This window comes from Pongo abelii, chromosome 20, assembly GCF_028885655.2.
Source record: "Pongo abelii isolate AG06213 chromosome 20, NHGRI_mPonAbe1-v2.0_pri, whole genome shotgun sequence".
Lineage (NCBI taxonomy): Eukaryota > Metazoa > Chordata > Mammalia > Primates > Hominidae > Pongo > Pongo abelii.
In genome coordinates this window covers 20,614,451-20,633,932 of record NC_072005.2, presented here as the reverse complement: position 1 = coordinate 20,633,932, position 19,482 = coordinate 20,614,451, and the positions used below count along the sequence as shown (strand labels likewise).

At 42.4% G+C, this 19,482-nt stretch overlaps 1 pseudogene; it reads left to right on the top strand.

Moving 5' to 3' along the window:
- The window catches only part of LOC100461389 (zinc finger protein 737-like), a 197,315-nt pseudogene that overhangs the window by 21,863 nt on the left and 155,970 nt on the right, over positions 1–19,482 (top strand).

The following is a 19,482-nucleotide window of genomic DNA, read 5'->3' as shown; positions in this document are numbered from 1 at the left end:
GCCTACCTTCAGCGAGTACCTGGCTTCAAGCTGCTAAACTACCTCCTGTTATGAAGATGTGAAAAGTTTGTTATTGAATATAAACAATTAGCATATACAGATGGCCTCTTCTACATGTGAATTTGGGATGAACTATGTATGACATGGTGCTGGAAATTCTACTTGTGGACTAATTTTGGTGACCATCATTCTGTCTCTGCAGTCTCTTAAGCAGACTGACTATGATGCATGTCACATAAAACAGTTTTCTTTCTGTTTTATTGTGGAGTTTTTCTGGGGCTGGAGAAAATTCTTTTAATTATTTTTTCCAAACACTGTCTATAATTACCAGACATGATATAAACACATAAGGTGCCAACCGGAATTTACTCTAAAGGGGACTTTCCCTCTCAGACTTCCAGTCAGCTCACACTTGTGCAACAAAGTGCATGCTGTCCCCTAAATATGCAGGCAGAACTGTTTCTGCCTATTTGGTATCTATAGTCCTCTACAGTCACTTCTAGAGAGACTAGACCAAATTTCTACCAACTTCACTGGGCAACAATGAATCATTTTATGTCAATGACTCTTATTATCTTCAGACCTGAAACTGATTCAGAGACCATGGGGCCCACAAACCTAATCAGACTAACGTGTTCATTGAGTACACATGCAGACATGAGAATCTCCACTTTACCCTTTTTTCTCTTGGTAAAACGTTCACAAATGTGCAGGTAACACCTGCTGCTACTCCAGCCATTCGGGCCCTAAATCTGCAGCTCTATGTTTTGTATCCAGGTCTTGAGATTTGGGAAATAGAAAATGTTTATCTAAAAATGCAAGTCTTTTTGATTATCAAACTCAGACATTGAAATGAAAGTTCAGTTATGTCATTCTCCCATTTAAATTATGTATTCATCTCTTGAAACTGTTCACTATTGCCACAAGTAGATATATATTAAACTAATAATACTGCATTGGACACTATATCTCATACCCTAAACCATAATGATATATGTCTAATCAATAACCAATGTTACTTTAAATAAATAAAAATTTCTGACAACTATCAGCCCTCTCTGTCCCTTTGTTTTTGTCTTTACAACTCCTCTTGCAACTGCTGCTAATGAAAGTAGATTCTAGGCAACTTGAGTCTTTGCTCCCAGGTTATAATCTTTAAACTTCACTCAAATAAACTGTCTACTTATATTCATGTTGTGTCAGCTTTTTTTTTTCATGTAGACTTAATACTTAGAAAGTGCTAGAGCAGCCTTATTAGGGGATCTGTTCTCTGATTGTACTCCACTTGCTGTAACACCAAAGGCTGCAGAGCCAGGTGGGTCCTACCTAGAATCTGCAGATAAGGTCTGGCTTCTGCCTCGGGTTTACAAAAAAGGGTCGGATTGTAAGTGTGTCCAGGAGGAAATAGAATCTGATGGCAGAATCTGTAAGTGTAAACATCTTAGGAGTGAGACATCAAGGCCACAAAATATCCAGAGCCATGTGCACAACTATATTTACCTGTAAAATGTGATACTGGAGTAGAGTATTTTCATTATTTCTCTTACCCAAATGCTAGCAAATCAGAATGGGTGATCCAGGTTCTTGAGCTCCACCAAGGCAGTTCCATTTTCTACTTAGAGTCAGCCTGAGTTTCTCCAGCCTGGTTTATCATTGAGTCTCTCCAGCCTGGCTTATCATTGAGATATCAGCCCGTGGTCACTGGGAATTCTCTCACAATCACCTAGGTGTCTTTGAGGCATTTGGGAATATCCAGAGCAGAGTTGCATCAAGTTGACAAGAGTGATTAATTCTGCTTCTGTCTTGGTGTAAGAGAAATTAGTCATCCTGTGTTTGTTCATCCTCTCATACAAAGAGGTGTCTTTGGTTTGTACTCAGATGAGAGTTTATCCAGTTTTCTGGTACTTGGTTGATAAATAAGAAGGAGACCTGGAGAGCCAAGTAGATAAACTCATTACTTCCATTTTACATGGCCATTAAAAAAACATGAAGCAGTCATCGCTCCTACAATCCAGAAACTTTCAGTCTAGACTAGCAACTTAATGAGTAATTGAATTATGCATCATATTGTTGCTGCAATATATAGATGTGTCCAAAATCTCGGGCTTTATTTATGCCACTTTATGCTGTTGTGACTTCTGATATCTACACCTGAAGGTATATTTATGAACAGAACAATTGTTATTATAGTTTCTTTTTTTTTTTTAGACAGAATCTCAGTTTCCCAGGCTGGAGTGCAGTGGCATGATCTTGGCTCACTGTAATTTCTGCCACTCAGGTTCAAGCCATTCTCCTGCCTCAGCCTCCTAAGTAGCTGAGATTACTGGCCACAGCCACGATGCCCAGCTAATTTTTGTATTTTTAGTAGAGGCAAGGTTTCACCATCTTGGTCAGGCTGGTCTTGAACTCCTGCCCTCATGATCCACCCACCTCAGCCTTTCAAAGTGCTGGAATTGTGGGACTTAGCCACTGCACCTGGCCGTATAGTTGCTATTTCTTTTACCTTGCTAACTGTACATATTTGTTTTCAAATAAAATTACCCTGGGAAACCTGAAGGGATTTGTTTAAATTGCATATTAGTATATAGTATAAAGTTGACAGGACAGTGGCTAGAAAATATTAAAATTACAGAAACTCTGTGATTTAAATTTCTTTTAGGTAGGACTAGAAAAACAAACTGGAAGTATCCCAGTGGCATAGAGAACAGAATTCTACAAAGGATCCTCATTCTGCCCCAGACCTGTTCAGATTCACCTTTTTTAGAGGCCTTATGTAGGTCCAGACCTACCCTGGAGTCTTGCCTCACAGAACTTATTGGCAGAGATCAGTTTTGGCTGGTGAATGCTGCAGCATTTCTAGAGTTGCTGCTCACAATTTCCTGAAATCCCAAAGCAGATAAATAAATTTAAAAAGTATGTATTTGAGGGTCTTCATTTTTAAATTTTGTTTTTTTTTTTTTTTTGAGACGGAGTCTCATTCTGTCACCCAGGCTGGAGTGCAGTGGCATGATCTCGGCTCACTGCAAGCTCTGCCTCCCAGGTTCATGCCATTCTCCCACCTCAGCCTCCTGAGTAGCTGGGACTACAGGCGCTTGCCACCACGCCCGGCTAATTTTTTGTATTTTTAGTAGAGACGGGGTTTCCCCGTGTTAGCCAGGATGGTCTCGATCTCCTGACCTCGTGATCGGCCAGCCTCAGCCTCCTAAAGTGCTGGGATTACAAGCATGAGCCACCGCGCCTGGCTGTTTTTAAATTTTCTATGAAAACCATTGGATGCAGAGACATTCTATTTAGCAACTTGTTTTTTATTCCCGCAGATCCAGTAGTTGCTCCATAGGTCAAAAAAAAGTAAATATAAACCGAATAAAATTTTCTCTAAACTAAACTCTTCGTTTTTATGTCTCATTCATCTGTCTATACTTAGCTTTTATTCTATACAATTTTTAAAAATTTTTGATGACAGAAAAACAGAAGAAATTAAAATGCTTGGCTCTTTTTGTAAATCTTGATAATTATTAAATCCTTAGTACCAGCTCCAGGGTGTTATGAGAATTAAATTACATAATGTGTTATGCCCAGCACAGTGCTCTGTATCATACTCTTGAGCACATAGTACCTGCTTAATAAACATTGCATTTGTACATGTGTACATGTTGTTTTTTAATCCAGACTTATTCAGACATTGCTACCTTCTGTTTCTTCTGTAAACTTTAAAGAGTCAGCAAAGAGTATAAAACTTTAGGATGGAGATGAGTTGTCCTTATTTGTGCTAGAGGTATCTGGTTGTAACAAGAGTGCTACGTGTAAGGGACCCTGTGCTGTACCTGCTTTTCTAACTAATGCTAATAATGAGCCAAGGGGGAGCAACATCAGTATTCACAGGGGATTTGTTTAAAACACTGATTCATAGACCCTTTTCAAACCTGCAGAATCACATTACTTAAAGTCTGGCCAGAATTACCAAGTCATTTATAAGCTCATTAAAGCTTGAGATGCAATGCTTAGCTTAGTGGTTATCAGCCCAGGCTTCTCATTAGGATCACATGGCCAATATGCAGAAATGTCTTGTGCCCTCCCCACAGCTTCTGTTTATTGTTGTGGGTGGAAGCATCCATGTTGTTTTAATGAAGGGCCTCATGTGACTCTAAGGTGAGGCCAGAATCAGGTATGAGGGCTTCAAAATACATTCATGAGAATTACGTTCCACCTTTGGACTAAAGGGTAGCCACAGGGCCTGTTCTGTTTTGGCTTGGTATGGACAGCTCAGAGTGGTGCATATTTGTATTACTGTATGAAGCAGGTACCATGTGCTCAAGATTGTGATACAGAGCCCTGTGCTGGGCATAACACATTATATAATTTAATTCTCATAACACCCTGGGAGCTGGTACTAAGGATTTAATAATAATTTCCAGAATTTAGAAAAAGGGCCCAGCATTTTAATTTGTTCTCTTTTTCTCTGCAGGTTCTGTAGCAGAAATTGCTGGTGTCTGTGGCAGGGGAGGGCACCTGAGGACAGGAAAGAAGAAACATATTTTTATCTTTATGGAGTAGCACATTGTTCCCAAATACCTTCTGCTTTAAGGGACAGAAACGGGTGGACTTTTTCTGTCTTTTCTGCCAGTTGATGTCATGCTAGCCCATAAACATGTGGCACTGACACCCTTAAAGGCATATTCTCAAGACACAGGTAAAAAAACCAATTCCAAAAAAGTATTGCAACAAAAGGAAGCACCAAATAACTATAATATCTTTATGGCTTGCAAAAATATAGGCAGAAAAGGGCTTTCTTTTCTAGGGAAGAGCAAACAAGATTAGAAAGGAGGTGGGAGAGGAACAGCAAATGGAGGGTGAAAAAGTCAGATTTTAGATCAGAGAATGTCTTACCCTGAAATCAGCATGTTCTTAGGAGGAACATAAAATTGGGTTGTATGTTGACTCAGGCTGAGGGTAGCTTGAAGTTCAGGAGCCTGAGAGAAGATAATCTTAAGTAAAGTTTGATTAAGAAATATTTTATTTTAGGCTGGGTGTGGAGGCTCAAGTCTGCAATCCCAGCACTTTGGGAGGCTGAGGCAGGCAGATCACCAGAGGTCAGGAGTTCAAGGCCAGCCTGGCCAACGTGGTGAAACCCTTTGTCTACTAAAAATACAGAAAATTAGCTGGGTGTTGTGGCAGGTGCCTGCAATCCCAGATACTTGGGAGGCTGAGGTAGGAAAATTGCTTGAGCCCTAGAGGTGAAAGTTGCAGTGAGCTGAGATGGCCCCACTACACTCCAGCCTGGGTGACAGAGTGAAACTCCATCTCAAAAACAAAAAAAAAACATAATTGATTTTGACCGCTGAAGGCAAATTCAGCTGGTTTTTTGTTTTTTTTTTTAAATGAGAAAAAGGAGAAAATGTGCAGAGTGTATGTCTGGCTGTGTGATAGGCAAGAAAAGGGAGCATCATCTTAATCATAACAGGAAGAGTGTTTCTTTCCATAAACTGTTCCTTAAACACACAAAGGAAGGAGAATTTTATTAATCACAAATATTTTTCATAATTATCTATGTCTTTTATCTTGCCTCATCTCTTTTCTTTGTTCTATGCATTTCTTCCACTTGGCTTTTCCTGGGCTGCATCTTATATATTAAACCAGTAAGCATAACTATAGTGTTTTGCTGAGTTCTGTGAGTACCTCTACCAAATTATTGAACTTCAGGGAAGTTATGGGAGTCCCCAGTTTTTAAACAGTAGCTCAGAACCATAGATGGGCCCATGGGATTTATGACTGGCATCTGCAGTGAGAACAGTGTTGTGGGACCGAGCCCTGAATCAGGGTCTGTGCTGAATCTGGGTAGTGTTAGAAATCAAATGTTATACAATGAGTTGGTGTTGGAGAATTGTTTGATGTTCAGCAAACTCTACAGATTTGGTGCCAGAAAAAAGATATCATGGAGGCCTGGCCTGGAATAAAACTCTGGGTGTTTGGGAATGGGAGATTCTGCTCTCCTGTTCACAGATTGTCACACTGCCCATTGTCCTGTGATTCCAGGTCTTCTCCCAGGGTGACAGAGGACTGAAAACTTACAGGAAAGGATCTCTGATGACACAACCCCTTTTCTTGCAGCTGCCACCACAGGATTCCCACCTACTCCCAAACACACACACTAGACATTGACATGTCCACACTCCTCCCAGGACTAGGCACCATCCTCAGTGACTTCACCATGGCATTTTTGGTCCAAGCATTTCTAGCCAAAAAGCCAAAAGTATCTACAAGTTTCCTTGCATATCCCCATCCCCGGACATCGAATCTACAGCAGCAACCTGTTTTCTCCACCAGCCTAGGGTTCTGGCCCTCCTTTTCATAATCTCATCTGCCTGCATGCACACAGAAATAAATCCGAATACAGCCCCACCTGGGCCACTATCTGTAGCAAAAATCTGTCCATTCACCTACATTGCACTCTCTCTCACCTGGGGATTTTTTTTTCTTTTAGCTTTTATTTTTGGTTCCGGGTACACATGTGGGTTTGTTATATGGTTAAAATTATGACATGAGGATTTGATGTACAGATTATTTTGTCACTGAGGTACTACTCATAGCACCAAACAATTATGTTTTCTGATCTTCTGAGTCCTCCTACCCTCCAGCCTCACTAGGCCTGTGTCTGTTCTTCTCTTTGTGTTCTGTGTTCTTACTTCTTAGCTCTTATTTATAAGTAATAACATGCATTTGGTTTTGTGTTTCTGCATTAGTTTTCTTTTTTTGTTGTTTTTTGTTTTGTCTTGTTTTGTTTTTTTGAGAAGGAGTTTTGCTCTTGTTGTCCAGGCTGGAGAGCCATGGTACCATCTTGGCTCATCAAAACATTCATATCCCAGGTTCAAGCAGTTCTCCTGCCTCAGCCTCCCCAGTAGCTGGGGTTACAGGCAGGCGCCACCATGCCTAGCTAATTTTGTATTTTTAGTAGAGACGGGGTTCATCCATGTTGGTCAGGCTAGTCTCAAACTCCCAACCTCAGGTGATTCGCCCACCTTGGCCTCCCAAAGTGTTGGGATTACAGGCATGAGCCACCATGTCTGGCCTCTGCATTCGTTTTCTAAGAATAATGGTCTCCAGATTCATCTTTGTTATTGCAAAGGACATGATTTTTTTTAAATAGCTACCCAGTATTTTGTAATGTTTATATACCATATTTTGTTTTTACTAAATCTTTTATTTTATTTTATTTTTGGAGACAGGCTTATTGCCTAGGCTACAGTCCCAGGGCATGATATGGGCTTACTTTAGCCACAATCTCCCAGACTCAAGCAATTCTCTCCTACCTCATCCTCCCTTGTAGCTGGGACTACATGCGTGCATTACCACACCTGGGCAATTTTATATATACATATTTTTTCTCTGGGGAGACAGGATTTTGTCATGTTGCCCAGGCTGGTCTCAAACTTCTAAGCTCAGGCAACCCACCTGCCATGGCCTCCCAAAGTGCTGGGATTACAGGCATGAGCCACAACATCTGACCATACCATATTTTCTTTGTCTAGTCTGTCATTGGTAGGCATTTAGTGCCTGTCCATGTCTTTGCTATTGTGAATAGTGCTGCAATGAACATGCATGTAGATGTGTCTTTGTAATATAATAATTTATATTTCTTTGGGTATATACCCAATTATGAGGTTTCTAGGTCAAATGATAATTCTGTTTTTAGTTCTGTGAGGAATCACCACACTGCTTTTTACAGTTGTACTAATTTACACTCTCACCAGCAGAGTATAAGCATTCCGTTTTCTCTGCAACCTTGCCAGCATCTGTTATTTTTTGACATTTAAAAAATAGCTATTCTGATGGGTGTGATGTGGTATCTCATTGTGGTTTTTCTTTTAATTTCTCTAATAATTAGCAATGAGCATTTTTTCACATGCTTCTTAACTGCACATTTGTCTTCTTTTGAAAAGAATGTGTTCATGTTTTTTTTTTTTCTACTTTATATGAGGTTATTTGGTTTTTTTCTTGTAAACTGGTTTGAGCTCTTAATAAATTCTGGATATTAGTCCTTTGTCAGATGCAATGTTTGCAAATATTTTCTTTATTCTGTATGTTGTCTGTTTACTCTGTTGATAGTTTCCTTTGCTGTGAAGAAGCTCTTTAGTTTAAATAGGTCCCTTTTGTCAATTGTTGCTTTTGTGGCAATTGCTTTTGAAAGACTCATCGTGAAGGTTTTCCCAGTTTCTATGTCTAGAATGGTATTTCTTAGGTTATCTTGCAGGGTTTCTTATAATTTTAAGTTTTACATTTAAGTCTTTAATTTATCTTGAGTTGATTTTTGTATACGGTGTAATGAAGAGATCCAGTTTCAGTCTTCTACATAGTGCTAGGTAGTTATTCCAGCTCAATTTATGAAATAGAGAATTTTTCCCACGTTCCTCTTGTCAGCTTTGGCAAAACTCTAATGGTTGTAGGAGGGTGGCATTATTTCTAGGCTCTCTATTCTGTTGCATAGGTCTTGTTCATTCATGGATTTTTTATAACATATTTCCCTCTTCTGCATTTTCACCTATAAACCTTCTTTCAAGTGCATACAGTATGCAAAATTCAGATGTCCAAGAGTTGAAAAAATATAAGAAGTTCCAATAAAATATTTTATACCATGGAGCTAGCAACCTAGGTGATCTAGGTTCTGGAGCTCCACCAGGGCAGTTCCATTTTCTATTTAGAATCAGCCTGAGTGTCTCCAGCCTGGCTTATCATTGGGACATTAACCCCTGGTCACTGAGAATCCTCTCACAATCATCTAGGTGACTTTGAGGCATTTGAGGATGTCCTGAGTGGAATTATGTCAGGCTGACAAGAATGGTTAATTCTCCTTCTGTCTCAGTGTAAGAGAAATGAGTCATCTGTGTTAGTTCATCCTCTCATACAAGAGGTGTCTTTGGTTGGTACCCAGATGAGAGTTTCTCCAGTTTCCTGGTACTTGGATGATACAAAAGGAGAAAATCTGGAGACCCAAGTAGATAAACTAGTTGCTTCCATTTCACATGGCCATTTAAAAAAATCCATGAAGCAGTCGTGGTTCTTACCATCCAGAAACTTTTAGTCTAGACTAGCACCCAGATAAATAATAGAATTATGCATCATATGGTTGGTACAATAAATAGATGTGCCCAAAATCTTAGGCTTTATTTAGGCTATTTCTTCATATTGTTGTAATTTCTCATGTCTACACCTGAAGGGATATTTATGAACAGAAAAATTGTTATTATAATTTCTTTTTTATTTTTGAGATGGAGTCTTACTCTGTCACCAAGGCTGGAGTGCAATGGTGCAATCTTGGCTCACTACAACCTCTACCACCCAGGTTCAAGTGATTCTCCTGCCTCAGTCCCTCAAGTAGCTAGGATTACAGGGGCCTGCCACTGCACCTGGTTAATTTTTGTATTTTTAGTAGAGACGTGGTTTCAACATCTTTATCAGGCTGGTCTCAAACTCCTGACATCTTGTTCCACCCACCTTGGCCACCCAAAGTGCTGGGATTACGGGCATGAGCCACAGCGCCCGGCCATATAAAATCTATTTCTTTTATGTTGTTAAGTGCACGGTATTTATTTTCTAATAAGATTACACTACAAAACCTAAAGGGATTTGTTTAAATTGCATATTAGTATATAGTATAAAGTTGACAGGGCAGTGGCTAGAAAAAATTAAAATTACAAAGACTCTGGGATTTAAGTTTCTTTTAGGTGAGCTTAGAAAAAACAAACTGTTAGTACCCCAGTGGCATAGAGAAGAGAATTCTATAGGATCCTCACCTCATCCCAGACCTGTTCAGATTCACCCTTTTTGGAGTCCTTATTTAGGTCTGACACTGCCCTGGAGTCTTGCCTTCAAGGCAAGACTGATTAGAAGTTATCAGAATTTTGGCTGGTGAATCCTGCAGCATTTCTAGAGCTGTTACTCACAATTTCCTCAAACCCAAAAACAGATAAATGTTAAAAATAAAGTATATATTGTAGAGCCTTAGTTTTTAAATTTTATTTTATTTATTTATTTATTTTTTGAGATGAAGTTTTGCTCTTGTTGCCCAGGCTGGAGGGCAGTGGCACGATCTTGGCTCACTGCATCCTCTGCCCCCTAGGTTCAAGCGATTCTCCTGCCTCAGCCTCTCGAGTAGCTGGGATTACAGGCATGCACCACCATGCCTGGCTAATTTTGTATTTTTAGTAGAGATGGGGTTTCTCCATGTTGGTCAGGCTGGTCTCGAACTCCCGACCTCAGGTGATCCACCTGCCTTGACCTCCCAAAGTGCTGGGATTTCAGGTGTGAGCCACTGCACCTGGCCAGTTTTTAAATTTTCTATTAAACCCAGTGGTTGCAGAGACATTCTCTTTAGCAACTTGTTTTCTATTCCTGCAGATCCAGTAGTTGCTCCACAAGTCACAAAAAAATGAATATAAACAGAATACAATTTTCTCTGAGCTACATTAAACTCTTCCTTTCTATATCTCTTTCATCTGCCTATATTTAGCTTTACTATTTACAGTTTTTTTTAAAGTTTGATGACAGAGAAACAGAAGAAATGAAAATGCTGGGCCCTTTATCTAAATCCTAAAAATTATTAAACCCTTAGTACCAGCTCCCAGGGTGTTATGAGAATTAAATTACATAATGAGGGATGACCAGCACAGTGCTCTGTATCTTACTCTTGAGCACATAGTACCTGCTTAATAAACATTGTATTAGTACATGTTTACATGTTGTTTTTTAAATACAGACTTATTCAGACCTTGCTGCCTTTTGTTTCCTCTGCAAACTTTAAAGAGCCAGCAAAGACTATAAAACTTTAGGATGGAGATGAGTTGTCCTTATTTGTACCAGAAGTATTTGGTTGTGACAAGAGTGCTACATGTAAGGAACCCTGTGTTGTGCCTGCTTTCTCTAATGTTAATAATGCTCTAAGGGGGAGAAACAACTGCATTGACAGGGGACTTGTTTAAAACACTCACTCTTGGACCCTTTTCAAACCTGCAGAATCACATTACATTAAGTGGGGCCAAAATTGCCAGGTGATTTATAATCTCGTTAAAGCTTGACAGGCAATGCTTAGCTTAGTGGTTATCAGCCCAGGCTTCCCATTAGGATCAAATGGCCAGTTTGCAGAAATCTCTTTTGCCCTCCCCACAGCTTCTGTTTATCATTCTTGGTGGAAGTGTCTATCATGTTTTAATGAAGGGCCTCATGTGACTCTAAAGTTAGGCCAGAATCAGGTATGAGGCCTTCAAAATACATTCATGAGAGTTAAGTTCCACCTTTGGACCCTGTGTTGTGGTCACAGGGTCAGTTCTGTTTTGGTTTAGTAGGGACAGGTTAGTGTGGTGCATATTTCCATTACTGTGGCAGAAATTGCTAGTGTCTGTGGTAGGGGAGGGCACCTGAGGCCAGGAAAGGAGAAACTTATATTTTCATCTTCATGGAGCATCTCATTTTTCCTGAACCTCTTCTGTTTTAAAGGACAGAAATGGGTGGACTTTTTCTGTCTTTTTCTGCCATTTGATGTCATACTAGCAGGTAAACACCTTTAAAAGCATATCCTTCAGATGCAGGTGTAATTTGTCCAGAAAACCTCATCTGAGAAGGAATTCCAGAGAAGGGGAAAAAGAAAAAAAAGGCTTTTCTTCAGGTAAATCTGTGTCAAATGAAGACCTGTGTCCACTCTGCCTCCTGGACTGCCATGCATTTAGTACTTGCAAACCTTTACTTTTCTACTTGTATTTTTCCTCCCTAATAAGTTTGATTTAACTACTTGTTAAAATTCTTATGATAGTCAAGGGTCTCTGGAAAATATTTCTTTCCTATATTCCAGAGCCATCTCTGCATTCTCTACATCATAGCTTCTTATATGTCATGCAGGATTCTCAGCAAGGATTTATGATCTGCAATATTAAAAATGTTCCTTTCATGGCTGTTGAATATGGAAAGATGTGGATACTCAAGATTTCTATTGGGGAAAAGTGTGGTCCTTAGTAAAGGTGGAGAACATGTAATGTTGAGGCTCCATCTGTGTGTTCCATTAGCTCTACGCAGAACAGGATTAAGAAAATGCTTATTAAAATGGGATGGCATTTATTACCCAGAAAGTTCTGAAAAAACTTATTAGGAGATACCTGTTTTCTAGAGTGATAAATGAAGCCTACTTAAAATTACTACTAAAAATTGCAGAACGTAAGAGTTATCTGGATGTTGAAGTTTGCATAAAACTGATGTTTCTTTATGGTTAAATTCAGACTGTAATTTAGGTTTTTTGGGAAGAATATTTCAACAGTGATGTTGTGTTCTCCTGTGTGCATTAGCACATCATAAAAATTTGTCCTCGTGCAGTTAATGGTTAATGATTCACTTGGTGAAATAGCTCTCTGACAGATTTTTTTCACTGTAGAGTTAATTATTTTTCTCTTCATTATTAAGTATCTTTATGCAGCTGATGTGCATAAACAATCACATTTAATCTGGCAGCTGTCCTTTTTTCTTATTTTCTTCTACATATTTCTCTTTGGAAAATAAAGGCTCTTATCTTTGCTTACAGGCAAAAAATTCTGGGAAAAACACAGGCTCTTCCACTTACTGGATGTTTGTCAAAATATCCTTCTTGGGCCAAAAACATTGGCATTACTGGTGAGCTTCTTACAAATGAAAAAAATCAGCCAAGTGCGGTGGCTCATGCCTGTAATCCCAGCACTTTGGGAGGCCAAGGTGGGCAGATCATGTGAGTTCAGGAGATCGAGACCAAACTGGCCAACATAGAGAAAATCCCATCTCTACTAAAAATACAAAATTATCCAGGGATGTTGGTGCATGCCTGTAATCTCAGCTACTCGGGAGGCTGTGGCAGGAGATTCACTTGAACCCAGGAGGCAGAGGTTGCGGTGAGCCAAGATCACATCACAGCACTTCAGCCTGGGCAACTAGATTGAAATTCCGTCTCAAAACAGAACAAAATTTGAGAGGTGCCTTCTAACTCAACATGTCTTTTCCATCTGAAAAATATTCACAACTCATTCTGTATGATGTAAATATAGCACTCAAAAATGTACATGTTCATGTTCATGCCCTTAATTTTATACTTTATTATATGAAAAATATACGAAATGATGTTGTGGATATTATGCTCCTCTTTTTTTCTTAGAGTTAGAGAATATATTAGAGAATATTTCTGTGTTGAAAATTATTTTATTGGATAATTTTACTCCTATAAGTCAGAATCACTTCCCTTTACTCTCTCATTTCACCTTAAATCAAATTAAAAATTCCACCAATGGCAACTTGGTAAAAATATGTGTGTGTGTGTGTGTGTGTGTGTGTGTGTCAGGGACCATTGCAATTTAGAGATGTGGCCATAGAATTCTCTCTGGAGGAGTGGCATTGCCTGGACACTGCACAGTGGAATTTATATAGGGATGTGATGTTAGAGAACTACAGACACCAAATCCCCTTTGGTACCCTGCGACATGCACAATGGCTATCTCTTCTGGCAATTGGAGATTGTTGAAGACACAAGCAATTAGCTCTCTATGAACTAAATCTTAGCCTCTACTATTGATAAGACCCCTCTTCATCCAAATTTTCCCAAATGTGTGTGCCCCAAAGGCATACTTACAATCAGTATAGATAGTTCCTTCTTGGCAAAGGCATACTTACAGTCAGTATTCCCTTGGCTTTGTAAATGTCCTAAAGTTCGGCTGAGTGCAAACCGTTCACATGTTTGGGCAGACCAATCATTAGGCAGCCTTCCTGATTCTACATCTTCAAGCGTCTCTCCATCAATCACTGAATACCCATTATGTCTTTTCCTCTCAATCACCTGGGAAGACCCATCTATGAATAAGTGCCAACCTGTCTTGAAGGGAGTTTCTCCTAAGTCTGGTCAAACTTTTGTATGATAGTCAATCAGATCTAAATATACATGCTCCCGTTTTAAGTTTGGATCCTCTGTTAAAAATCTTGCTGGATTAAGTGAATCATCAGTAGTAGTAGACTAATATTTTCTATTAGTCTAAATCTAGGTACGATATTCTCAATTAATATTAAATCATCTTTTTCCAGTAAGATAGCCTCATATTTTAAAATTCTTGAGTCAGTGATCCACCTCCCTGCTTTCTGGTTTAATATAGTTCTAATTTGGTGGGGCAGGATTACTGTTAACTTTCCTCCAAAGGTTACCTTCCTACTTTCTTTCACTAACACTGCTGTAGCTGCGATGGATTGGATACACTGGGGCCACCTATGAGTGAGTGGGTCTAAGACCTTTGACAAGAAGACCACGGGCTGTCAGCAGCCTCCATGTTCTTGGGTGAGCATTCCTAGGGCTACCCCATTATTTACATTAATGAAAAGGTGAAATGGCTTTTCTAGGGAGGGTAGAGCTAGAACGGGGTGGCTATGAGTGTCCCTTTCAATTCCTCAATTTGCTGGATTTCCTGGGAAGTCCACAAGAAATTATCAGCCTTCCACTAGGCAAGTTTCTCATATAGAAGTTTACTCTTTCATGCATATGAGTCAAATCCATAAATGACAATATCCAATTAGTCCTAAAAATTTCCTGAGTTCTTGTTTAGTTTGAGGCAAGGGTAGGGAAATAATTCTCTTTCAGGTCCTATTTTCCATTTACCTGCACTGATTAGGTAGCCTAAGTATTTAACTTCAGGTTCTACATACTGAATTTTCCCTTTTGAGACCAGCAACCCCTCACACTGCAAGTGATTGAGAATGTGTGGAGAAGTCACCTACCTCTTTTATGTCTTTACCAGATATAAGAAGATCATCCATGTACTGAAGCAGACAAATTTGTTTAGGGACTGTGACTTTTTCCAGTACTTGTTCTAGGATCTGAACAAAGAGGTTGGGAGAGTCTGTGAAACCCTGGGGCAAGACTATCCATCAATATTGTTGTCTCTGCTCCAAATAGGGGTCTTCCCACTCAAAAGCAAATATATCTCAGCTATCATCAGCCAAGGGGCATATCCAGAAGGCATCCTTCAAATCTATCATTGTAAACCATTGATGATCATATGGAATTTTGCTAAGAATGCTGTAAGCATTAGGAACAATGGGGTGAGTGGTCTGGACTATTTGATTAATAGCTTTAAGGTCTTGCACCAATCGATATGATCCATCTGACTTCCTGACAGGCAGGATTGGGGTATTGTAAGGAGACATGCAGGGTTCAAGAAGCCCATCTTTAATGAGACCCTCAATTACAGGATTCAGCCCTACTCTGCCTTCTAAAGGAATGGGGTATTGCTTTCTCCTTACTATTTCCCCAGGGGTTTTTAGTTTGATATGTATTGGAGGGATTTGGAGTTTCCCTCTATTTGCTTCCTTTGACCAGACATCGGGATGAATATATTTCTCATCCACAGCAGTGAGTAAATGTAGTGAAGTGAGGACTCTTTTAGGGCCCACTGGAAGGCCTATGCCTAGCCTTAACATTAAGTCCCTTCCTAATAAATTAGTTCCCACTTCAGGAATTAATAAAAATTGAATATGGGTAAATCGATCTTGATATCTGCCTTCTGTGCTTTCTAAAATTTTTTGCTTAAATCCTTCTCCTTTAACCCCAGAGACTAAAAGTTCTTCTGAAGAGCAGGTGAAACCAGGTGGAGGGAAACAAACAGAGGAGTGTGAAGACCCTGAATCGACTAGAAAGGTGATAAATTCATATTTAGGTCCCACTTCCAAATTTGTCAAGGGTTCCTGGTGGGACTCAAAAGAAGTGGGGCCCCTGACTCTCCTATTGTTCCTCAAAAGTCATGAGTGTGAGAGTTTCTCTCTCTCTAGTTCAGGACACTCCTTCTTGAAGTGGCATGTTTTTCCACATTGGTAACATCTATCTTGTCCTTCTCCTTTCTCAGACTTAGCATTCTCTGCCCTTGCGCTTGCCCCTCTATACTCCTTAGGGGGCTTATTAGCTAAGGATCTTGGCCCTCCAGATGGAGGCTTGGGTCCTCTTAAGACGGGTCTAAGCCCCTTATCATCTCTGGCACCTTGGATGCCCTGCTGAGAGATATATGGATTTGGAGCCATCTGCTGGAAGGTAGATAACACAAGTTTTGTCTTTTGTTTTTGTTTTTCCTCTTCTCTTTTGACATATATCTTTTGAGCCTCCCTAAGCAGTTCACTCACGTGACGGTCCTCCCAATTTTCCATTTTTTGTAGTTTTCTTGAAATTTCTGGCCAACTTTTAGTAACAAAGTGAAGTTTTAACATTCCCTGTCCAAGGAGATTTTCCAGATCAAGACCTGCATATTGTCTCATTTGCTCCCTCAATCTACCTAACAACTTAGCGGGTCCCCCATCTTTTTCCTGTTGAATATCAAATGCTTTAGAAAGATTCTGAATTCGGGGTACTGATTCTCAAATTCTTTTTATTTTCATCTCCCTTAGATCTTGCAGGTTTTCTCAGTGATTTGCATTGTTATTGCCCCACTGAGGGTCGTGGGTGGGAAATTTATGGTCCGCAGGAGGAATATTTTGACCGAGTGGGTGCTCACGTTCCCAAACCGCCATAGCAGCCCTCCATACTTCATTCGTTCCCTGAAAAGAGGATGCCCAAGATGGACATCAACTCTGCCCAAGTGCGTATCTGAGGCCCTAAAAATTGATCAATTTGATCTGCTACTCCATAAGGGTCATCCAGTAATGGCTTAAGCTCCTTTTTTTAAATTCGAGACCTCTGAACTGGTCAAGGGAGCATTTAAAAAGCCAATAGCCCCCCCGCCTTGTGGTACCTCTCTTAAAGGAAAGAAAGTTGGATCCGGCTCTTTGGGTGTGGAGGGAAATGGAAAGCTTTTTTTTTTTTTATGAAGTATTTATTGATGATTCTTGGGTGTTTCTCGGAGAGGGGGATATGGCGGGGTCATAGGATAATAGTGGAGAGAAGGTCAGGAGATAAACACATGAACAAAGGTCTCTGGTTTTCTAGGCAGAGGTCCCTGTGGCCTTCTGCAGTGTTTCTGTCCCTGGGTACTTGAGATTAGGGAGTGGTGATGACTCTTAAAGAGCATGCTGCCTTCAAGCATCTGTTTAACAAAGCACATCTTGCACCGCCCTTAATCCATTTAACCCTGAGTTGACACAGCACATGTTTCAGAGAGCACGGGGCTGGGGGAAAGGCCATAGATCAACAGCATCCCAAGGCAGAAGAATTTCTCCTAGTCAGAACAAAATGGAGTCTCCTATGCCCACCTCTTTCTACTCAGACACAGCAACCATCTGATCTCTCCTTCCTTTCCCCACAGTTCTCCCCTTCTCTTCAACAAAACCGCCATCGTCCTCATGGCCCGCTCCCGATGGTCGCTGCCTCTTCGGAGCTGTTGGGTACACCTCCCAGACAGGGCGGCCGGGCAGAGGCGCTCCTCACTTCCCAGATGGGGCGGCGAGGCCGAGGCGCTCCTCATTTCCCAAACGGGGCGGCCGGGCAGAGGCGCTCCTCACCTCCCAGACGGGGCGGCCGGGCAGAGGCGCTCCTCACTTCCCAGACGGGGTGGCCGGACAGAGACGCTCCTCACTTCCTCCCAGACTGGGTGGCAGCCAGGCAGAGGCGCTCCTCACTTCCCAGACGGGGCGGCCGGGCAGAGGCGCTCCTCACTTCCTCCCAGACGAGGCGGCCGGGCAGAGGCGCTCCTCACCTCCCAGACAGGGCGGCCGGGCAGAGGCGCTCCTCACTTCCCAGACGGGGCGGCCGGGCAGATGTGCTCCTCATCTCCCAGACGGGGCGGCCGGGCAGATGTGCTCCTCATCTCCCAGACGGGCGGCCGGGCAGAGGTGCTCCTCACTTTCTCCCAGACTGGGAGGCGGCAGGGCAGAGGCACTCCTCACTTCCCAGACGGGGCGGCCGGGCAGAGGCGCTCCTCACTTTCCAGATGGGGCGGCCAGGTAGAGGCGCTCCTCACTTCCTCCCAGACGGGGTGGCGGCCGGGCAGAGGCGCTCCTCACCTCCCAGACGGGGCGACTGGACAGAGGCGCTCCTCACATCCCAGACGATGGGTGGCAGGGCAGAGACCCTCCTCACTTCCTAAATGGGATGGCGGCCGGGCAGAGGCTCTCCTCACTTCTCATACGTGGCGGCCGAGTAGAGGGGCTCCTCACATCCCAGACGATGGGCATCCAGGCAGAGACGCTCCTCACTTCCTAGACGGGGTGGCGGCGGGGCAGAGGCTGTAATCTTAGCACTTTAGGAGGCCAAGGCAGGCGGCTGGGAGGTGGAGGCTGTAGCGAGCCGAGATCACACCACTGCACTCCAGCCTGAGCAACACTGAGCATCGAGTGAGCGAGACTCCGTCCGCAATCCCAGCACCCCGGGAGGCCGAGGCGCGCAGATCACTCGAGGCCAGGAGCTGGAGACCAGCCCGGTCAACACGGCGAAACCCCGTCTCCACCAAAAATACAAAGACCAGTCAGGCGTGGCGGCGCGCACCTGCAATCCCAGGCACTCGGCAGGCTGAGGCAGGAGAATCACAGGAGCCCGAGGCAGGGAGGTTGCAGCGAGCCAAGATCACGGCAGTACAGTCCAGCCCTGGCAACAGAGGGAGACCGAAAAAAAGAAGGAGAGGGAGACCGAAGAAAGGGGAGGGGGAGGGGGAGGGGGGGAGAGGGAAAGGGAGCGGGAGCGGGAACGGGAGCGGGAGAGGGAGAGGGAAAGTTTTGAATATCTTTTTTACATTGCTCTATTTCACTTTGAAGCCCCTTTAAAGAGGGATATTAAATAGGTTGGGAGGTGGCAGGCTCACAAGATGGTAGTTCAGAGTTGGGATTATAAGGAGAGAGGGCAATATGAGCAGAAGTACCACAAGCAGAGGATGGATCCACAGCAGCAGCTGGGGGAATAGAACAGGCTGGGGCACTGCCTGAAGCAGCTGGGAAGTAACCCGCAACCACAGCCAGAGGGGCGGCACAGGCTGGGGCGTAACCTGAAGCAGCTGGGGAGTAACCTGAAACCGCAACCTGAGGGACGGCATAGGCTGCGGTGTGGCCTGAAGCGGCTGGGAGTAATCTGAAAGCACAGCCGGAGGGATGGCACAGGCTGGGCGTAACCTGAAGTGGCTGGGGTGTAGAGTAACCTTAAATGGCAACCGGTGGGACGCGATTAGGGGCAGCTGGAAGAGTGAGGCAAATAGGGGAGGGACCTGAGACGGGAACCAGAGGGTCGGGATTAGGGTTGCTGAACGAAGGAAGATGATTTAGAGGATCCCAGGTGTTAAGTGTCAGTTGTCTAGGCATGGGAACTTCTTCCCTTTTAGAAGGGTTGCCTTCTGACCTTCTCCCTCCGGAGTCTAAAGGGTAAAGAAGAACTGGTCCCTGATGCCAGCAGAGGGTGTAATTGATCTCTTCCTGGGAGACAGGGCTGTTATCATTAACATGTTCGATTAAGAGCTGACAAATCCGCTCCTCATTAGACCCAAATTTTGGCCAGAAAAGTGAGGGTTTAAGGATGGGTTCTCAAGCCCAAAT